Here is an 8,459-nt window from a genome sequence, read left to right on the forward strand (position 1 = left end):
CCATGGCAGACACGGCCAGTGGATTACTGAATTCCTTCCTGCCTGGGGATTTTTCTTTACATTCTGCCTCGGATCTGTCATTCTTCTAGCCGAAGCCTGTTTGCCTTTGAGACTCTTCTAGATCTGACCTTCGAATTCCACCATAGACACATTCCTCTGGTCTTTGGGAATCCCCTCACTGGATGCAAGTGACCGTGGGAGAGTAACACCTCGCGTTCTTGTCAGCTTTCATCACAACCTCTTCTCGGGGCCTGAACCTGCCAAGGCCACCCAGGAGGCCCAGGAGAGAAGAGAGGAGGTGGTGGCAGGAGAGGAAGTCCAGCACGCACCGAGGCGTCAAGACACACGTGTCCACTTTCTTTTGGAAGTACATCAGGCCTGTTGTCCGAGTGTAATTGTGGGCACTCTTGTTCAGGGGGCTTTGGTAGAAGAAATGCCCCAAGAGAAGAAGCTGGCTCCCTGCCCTTGGGTAGCATGCAGTTTAATTTGGGAGCCAGGAAGTAAGAGCTCTGTTCCCCATGACCTGAATAGACAGAGTGGGAACTCATCTATGTAATTAATAGACATGTCACCAAGTGTCCAGGACAGCGCCCGGCGCAAAGCAGTCTCTCAAGAACTGTTTGAATGAATGAATGAAAAATGAATGCACACACACACTACCAAAGAGACACTCTCCGCCCTTGGAGCTTAGCTGGGCGGGATGCCCTTTGTCTCCCCACAGCATGGACCCGTTTGCATCGTTCCCTCCCACATCTCCTTCGATTTTTATTTCAAGGGAGGCCGCGTTGCCTTAGCTTAATGTCTGAAACACACACAATTCGACGCTCCCCTTCAAATTCAAACCCCACTTTCTATGGTTTGTGTGTGCGTTACACATTCATTAAGCGTATTTTTGCCCGTTATTATTTTTTTTAAAGATTTTATCTTTATTTATTTGAAGAGAGAGAGACAGCCAGCGAGAGGGGGAACACAAGCAGGGGGAGCGGGAGAGGAAGAAGCAGGCTCCCAGCAGAGGGGCCCGACGTGGGGGGCTCGATCCCAGAATGCTGGGATCACGCCCTGAGCTGATGGCAAATGCTTAACGACTGCACCACCCAGGCACCCCCCCTCACCGTTGTTATTTTTTAAGCAGAGCTGGGACCATTGTTTGTAGGAATGTGTTATGCAGACAACGCATCAATTGGGGTTGCATCAAGAGATCCCATATAGGATCCCTTTGTGGAACCCCATCCTCTGTAAAGCTGGGGGTTCCCGGACCTGCATTCCAGCCTTTCAGTTCAGGGCTAGGAGTTGATCCATCTGTGGGAAACTTGTCCACGGGGGTCAGTTCACATCAGGAATCAGTCCTCGCCAGGCCAGAGGAGGACACTCCAAACACAGACATGCATTATGAAAGGGAACGATGTGTTTTTATTTTGCTGTCCCTTCGAACTGGAGCTAAGTAAGTTTGCAGAGCCTCTTCGCGCATGTGGGTGTGTGGGTGCAGCCGTGCTGGGAGGCGGGGGGGGGCACAGATTCTGCCCACAGCCCAACACAGTACTGTTTGGCTTCAGTCCTCTTTCAGGGAGCAGTCACACCTCATCCAATCTAAAAGATGGGGTCTGAGCACCCACTATGCACAAGGCCCCTGGCAGACTGGGTGACCCAGGAGGAAAAGCCAGTACCTGCTTTGGCTACGGGCAAATCCACCCGCCCCCTCCACCTGCTCCCAGCCCAAGGAGAAATTTCAGCTTCCTTACATCCATCCAGCACTCTGCAGTCAGAATCTCTAGAAGGAGTCTATTTTGAATTCAGCACACATGGATGGGTGGCATTTATTCAAGGTTAGAATTGAACAGTTAGCACTGTTTTTGCTTGCATTCATACAAGAAGCCTGGATCTTTCCAGGGCACCCCAGGGTCTTATCCCAGCCCCGTCCTAGTGACAGTCCCTGTGGGAGCGCAGACATGACCAGACACGTTCTCCAGGGCAAGGCCCACACAGTGCAATGACCACAACCTCTCCAAGCCCCACTCTGTTAGTCTAAAGTGGGTAAGAGAAGCAAGGGATCCCCGTGACCACACTGCCCGGGCACTGCAGTTCCAGAGCCTTGGACAGAAGCCATACACAGTGCCCATGTTCCTCGGGACCAACACCATCCTAGCCAGGGGCTAGGGGAGGCGTCCTAGCAACATTCTGCTAAACCCAGAATCTGCTGATCCAGGAGCTGACTCCTGGAAGGACTAAGGTTCCTTCCCCAGCTCTGCCAGGATTTCCACGGAGATCCTACATTCAAGAGTCCTTTCCCAACACAAACCGTCGCTTTCTGTGGCTTAAGGTTGACAAGAGCATCCTAGAGCTTCCCCAAGAGTCACACACTCACTTACACCATGAGGTAATAAACACACCCGAGGGAGTAGGTGGGAAAGCCTTTGGAAAGCTGCGTGGTGGCGGCCAAGGTAAACGGCTTCAGCACCTTCTCTCTTGTCCCCGCCCACCTGACCACGTGCTCCCTTCACAGCAATGATGAGCACACTGTGCCAGCCACCGAGCTGAGTGATGTACACCCTCATTGATACATCAGCTCCGTAAGTCCCTCCCCGGACCCCGGGCCTCCGATGAAAGGTCCAAGACTCCAGAAGTTGAACACATCCAGGTAAACGTGGGGAAAAGCATCAGGGATTGATTCCAGCACTGGTTTTATAAAAAGCTAGAGACCAAAGCAGAGCTCCCCTCCTCCACGAGCGAGTCTTCCTCTTTCTTCGGAAGAGCCAGAGGCCAATGACAGAGGCCACGGAGGAGGGAGACCCAAGCCCTGCAGCTCCCTCCCCCTCCTCCCCAGGCACAGCTGGGTTGTCCCTGTGCTCCAGACGGACCCATCGCCCAGGGGTAAAATCTCCCTCCAGGACGGGAGATGGAGGGTAGGGTGCCAAGAAAAATAGGTTTTGGATTTCTTTGACCGGGGTCTTCAACTCCACCTCCCCATTCATCTTACCAGGTTAAGACACAGCTCCAGTGTGAACTAATTTCCCCATCTCTGGGCTATGCTATGGCAAATAACTTACTCATGAGTAATGTGGCCATGTTTGTGCAGAATTTATTTAGATAAGAAAAACAACCCCAGGCCTCATGGGAAGGACTGCTCAGCACTACAGAGCCAACCCTGTCTCCTGGGCCTGCCTAGGAGGGCCAGGCCCTCAGGCTGCTGGAGTGGCCTTGGAGGGCTCCAGAGCAGCCCGCCTGCCCCCAGACACCTCTGGGTCCTGCCATAGGGAGGGAAGGTGGGGGAAGGAGCAGAGGATGGTGGACAGGAAGGCTGGGAGTTGGATACTGAGTCAGCTCTGTTCCTCCACAGTTGTGTGGCCTCAGGTAAGACACTTCCATCCTCTGTGCCTAAGTTTCCCCCTCCTGGGAAAGGGTGGGTTGGGGGTAATAACAACAGCATCTGGGGGATCCTGAGTAGCACAGTCGGTTGGATGTCCAACTCTTGATTTCGGCTCAGGCCATGATCTCAGGGTCGTGGGACTGAGCCCCACGTTGGGCTCCATGCTCATCAGGGGGTCTGCTTGTCCCTCTCCCTCTGTCCTTCCCCCAACCCCCTCTCTCTCTCTCTCAAAAATAAATAAAATCTTAAAAAAAAAATAACAGCACGCCCCACAGAATGGTTGAGAAGACTGAGAGACCATGTAAGGGAAAGTACCTTGGAAACTGCAGAAAGCAATGCACAGGTTAGTTATTAATTCATGTTTGGCTTAAGGCCATGTTTTCAGGCCACACACACCTGTGGAGTGGGCACCATGCCGGGAAGCGAAGGCCCATGCCCAGGTCCCGAATCTGCCGCCCACTAGTCACGTGACCTCAAGTCTCTTCACCTTCCTGAGCCTCTGCATTCTCCCCTGTGAAGTGGGGATAGTCATTCCTCACTGGGTCATCCTCAAGGCTCCGCCATGCCTGGTTTGAAGGGAAAGACAGACATGAAAGTGGTTTTTGAACTGCGGAACGGTGCCAAGTTATTCAAAAGTGTACTTGTCAATCCATCAACAAGAGCTTCTTGAGCTGGACACTGAGGCTACGGAAGGGAAGCGTCCAGCCAGAGAAAGGAAGACGGCACCTGCACGCCAGGAGTGAATAAACACGCAAAGCTTGGGCTGAAGGCGGAGTCCCTCATCTCCTCCCAGGTGGCACAGGCCGATGGCACCTGGTAAACCTTGTGAGCAATGCCCTGACCCTGCTACTTGTTCTTAAACTTCTTTAAAAAAGCAGAATCCAATTTTCAAGTGAAGAGTGAAACAGAACCCCACGTCAGAACGCATGAAAGCACATCTGCTCCGGCTGAAACAGGCGGGGGCCCAGAGCCAGGACTAGCCAGAGCCCCGTGCCACCCACCCAGCCCGTCTCTTTCCCCAGTCCCGCTCCTCAGCAGCCCCGGGACACCTCCTGTGCGTGCTGAGCATGTACGGCTCTACCGTCACAGCCTCGTCTGTGAGGTGTGTGCACCTGCACACGTATTCACGAAGCACGGTCCGTGCTGGCGAACACTGGAGACGACCTCAACGTCCGCCAACAAGAGGAAGGGTAAACATGGCATCATATGTATACAGTGTAATCAGCTGCTCCAGTGAAACGAAATGAATGAGAGCTACGCGTATCAACCAAGATTTGTCTCATAAATGCGCTGTTGAGTTCAAAAAGCAAGTAGCAGAATATGTTAGGATATTAATATGTTCTTATATAGTATTGGTATAAAATCTAAAAACGTACAAAATGATATCGTCTATGTTCAGTGGTCTACTACATGTAGGTATAGTATGAAAATGTGCGTGGAAAATAACGAGGCTTCTAGAGTAAAACATAGGAGAACATCTTCATGACAAAGGCAAGCTTTCTTAAACAAGATACAAAAAGAACTAACAAAAAAAAATTGATGACATTGAAAAAATTGATCAATTGGACTTCATTAAAATGAAGAACTGTTCCTAAAAAGACACAATGAAGAGATATTTAAAAGCAACACAGGGGGCGCCTGGGTGGCTCAGTCGTTAAGCGTCTGCCTTTGGCTCAGGTCATGATCCCAGGGTCCTGGGATCGAGCCCTGCATGGGGCTCCCTGCTCAGTGGGAAGCCTGCTTCTCCCTCTCCCACTCCCCCAGCTTGAGTTCCCGCTCTCACTCTCTGTCAAATAAATAAATCAAATCTTTTTTTAAAAAAGCAACACAAAGAGTAGGAAAGGATCTTAGCCACAATATAAAACAAACTCCTACAAATCCATAAGAAAAAGATGATTCAATTTTTTAAAAAATTGAACTTGAACAGACCTTATATGAGAGAATAACCAGAGGCCACAAGGCATTTGAAAAAGTTCAACATTATTAATCGTCAGGAAAATGTGAATTAACACACAATGTATACCACACTGATCGGGATGGCTAAAATTGTAAACACTGACAACACCAAGTATTACCAAGGATATGGATTGACCAGAACTCCCATACACTGCTGCTGGGAATGGAGTATGGAAGTTCCTCAAAAAATTAAAAATAGAGCTACCCTATGATCCAGTAACCACACTGCTGGGTATTTACCAAAAAAATACAAAAACACTAATTCAAAGGGATGCACGCACCCCTCTGTTTCTTACAGCATTATTTATATATGTACAATGGACTATTATTCGGCCATAAAAGAATGAAATATCTCCACTTGCAATGACCTGGTTGGAGCTAAAGAGTATAATGCAAAGTGAAATCAGTCAGTCAGAGAAGGACAAATGCTATATGATGTCACTCATATGTGGAATTTAAGAGACAGAACAAATAAGCAAATAAAAGAGAGAGAGAGAAACAGACAGATCAATAAAGACTCTTAACTCTAGAGAACAAACTGATGGTTACCAGCGAGGAGGTGGGTGGGGGGATGGGGGAAACAGGATGGGGATTAAAGAGTACACTTATCACGATGAAAAAAGATTTGTGTGCTTAATGCAAGTGATGCATTAACAATTTGCAAAACAGAAAGATGTATATGGGGAATGAAAATGACCCGTTCAGGATCAGTACGACATTCAGAAGTGTTTCTTCTGCAGGAAGGGAGAAACCACCTCGAACAGCTTCACGGAGAAGGGAGGCTTTTACCTGGACCTTAAATATACAGCTGGGGGCTGAGTCATTTCAGGAGTACAGACTGGACGGTGAGAAAGCACAAGATGGGCTTAGTGAACAGAGAGAAAGAGCTGGAGAAGAGGACGCAGGGCAGGGCTGGGCAGAGGGGATGGGAATGGCTCTTGCATGGTGGATAAAGTCCGGACATGGGTCGGGTGGTGTCAGTGCAAAGCCCAGCTCCACTACAGCTAAGCTCTGTGACTTTGGGGATGGTCACCCCACGTCTGAGTCTCAGGGCCTCCTTTTGTTAGGATGGGAATTGCTGGGAAATAATGCAAGCAAGCTGCCTAGTGTGGTAGCCGGTATACGGTCCTGCAGACCCAGGAGTGCCCCCATCATGATCATTGCGTTCGGGAACTCTCCTAACAAGATGCTACAATGGGGTGCTTGCTGTCTTTATCTCAGCTGACACCCCAAAGTCCTGAAATAATACAAAAGGTGCCAGGCACGCCCCCATCATAAAGCAAGGGCCTGGGCCATCTGTGTGGGACAAGCTAAGAGATCGTGGAGCATTCTGCCAGCACCTCCATGGTAACAAAGAGCAGAATTGAAAGAGAACAGTTGTGAGAAGTTCTTTGAAGAGAGTTGGAAGTGTGTCATGTGTGCTCAGGACACACAGGAAAAGGGAGGAGGCTCTTCAAGAGGGGACAGGAAGAGATGGCTACGTGACCCCAGACTTTGGGGAACACAGGGACTGGTGATGGGTGACACATGTCTGCATCATCAAAAGGTGGGAAGCTGGTTGAACAGGCTGGAGCAGGGAGAGAGGGGCTGCTCTGGGAGGGAGCATCACACTGTGGTCCGGTCAAGAGCAGCCCAACGGAGTCTCCTCCTACCGGATCTCCCTGCAGATGACATCTGGAAGTGGGGAAGGACTCTAACAGAGTGGTGATCAGCAGAGAGCCGAGGGCTGGGGGTCCTAAGTAGCAGAGGGAAGAGACACACCGCCCACAGCAGGGCATCCCGCAAAAGATGCTGGGGTGCTACAATGACACCACCCTCCCTATCAGTCATGGGTGAACTTTCCTGCCCCCCACCTCTTCTGCACCCCATGTCTTCCCTGCAGCTGGCCCAAGCAGTGACCGGTGCGGTGGCAGACATAGAGCCAAGAACGCCAAGCTGTGGCCGTGGCCTCTACTGTCCCGTGTCGAGCCTGTAGCAGGCCTGAGCTATGGGAGGAAAGAGCTGTAATTAGATCAGAGCTGATATTTTTGGTATTGAACTAGACTAGATTTCCTATCGGCTGTAGGGAGCCTGTCTTGAAGATTGAAGAGGGCCCTGATAAGCTACAAGACCTGCCTGAGATTGTACTGAGGGTGGGAAGAAAGACAGTAGTCTAAAAAGGACAGGGAGGAGAAAAAAAGGGTAGAGTCGGCTTCTGTCTGCACGTTGCCTCCACCTGGAGCCATAAAATGGTTGCGTGTGGGTGAGAGTGCCTGGCACATGTAGGGGCACCTGCTCTTTCCCCTGGACCATGGGAGGGACTGCTTCCCACGTGATGCAGCCCCGCTCCAAGCCCAAGAAGGGCCTCCCGCTCCCAGGAAGGCCTTTGCTGGACACTGGAGGCTGACGGGAAAAAACTCTTCTGCAAGGTGTTGCCTCAGCCTCCAGAATTTACATGGGCCCCACTGCTGTCTGCTGAGCACGAAAGGACTGCTCTGTGAAGGCCCCAGGATCGGCTTCCAAGCTGCTGTCAGAGGCTGTGACCTCACTTCCTCCGCCGTGCTGGAGGCCGGGCGGACGGGAGGGCAGCAGCTCCAGCTCCACGAGGGCCAGGTTCCGAGCACCCTGTGGAGAGTCCAACACCCGGGCCGGGCCCTCATTTGAAGCTGCATGCCCAGAGGAAATCCCCCGCTCCGGGAGAGTTGGGGGAAGTGGAGTTCTATTGGCTCAGCTTTCTGGTTAAATAGACGGGAGGAAAGGAGCTGCCGTTTATTGGGCACTTCCTGTATACTAGGCCCTGTAGTAAGCCCTTTCTTTGGGCTGCCTTGCACTCCCGAGGACAACTGCGGGAGATGGACACTGTTATTCCCATTTTACAGATGAGAAGGGTGCTGCCCCAGGAGTGAGAAGATAATCCATGCTCTTTCCACAGCACCACACTACTCTGGATATGGTCACATTCTCATATGAATATGCCCCCCAGGAGCTGTAAATTCAGCAGTTACAAATATATATATTTTTTTCTGGCACAGAATACTGAATGGAGTAATACAGTGTTGAGAGCCAAGGGCTGGGGTCGGCCTGCCTGGATTCCACTGCTTGCGAGCTGTGTGCCCACAGAAGCACTGGCTAACTTCTCTGAACCCAGCTTCCCCGCCTG

This window comes from Ailuropoda melanoleuca, chromosome 5 (genome assembly GCF_002007445.2).
Source record: "Ailuropoda melanoleuca isolate Jingjing chromosome 5, ASM200744v2, whole genome shotgun sequence".
In the NCBI taxonomy this organism is placed as follows: domain Eukaryota; kingdom Metazoa; phylum Chordata; class Mammalia; order Carnivora; family Ursidae; genus Ailuropoda; species Ailuropoda melanoleuca.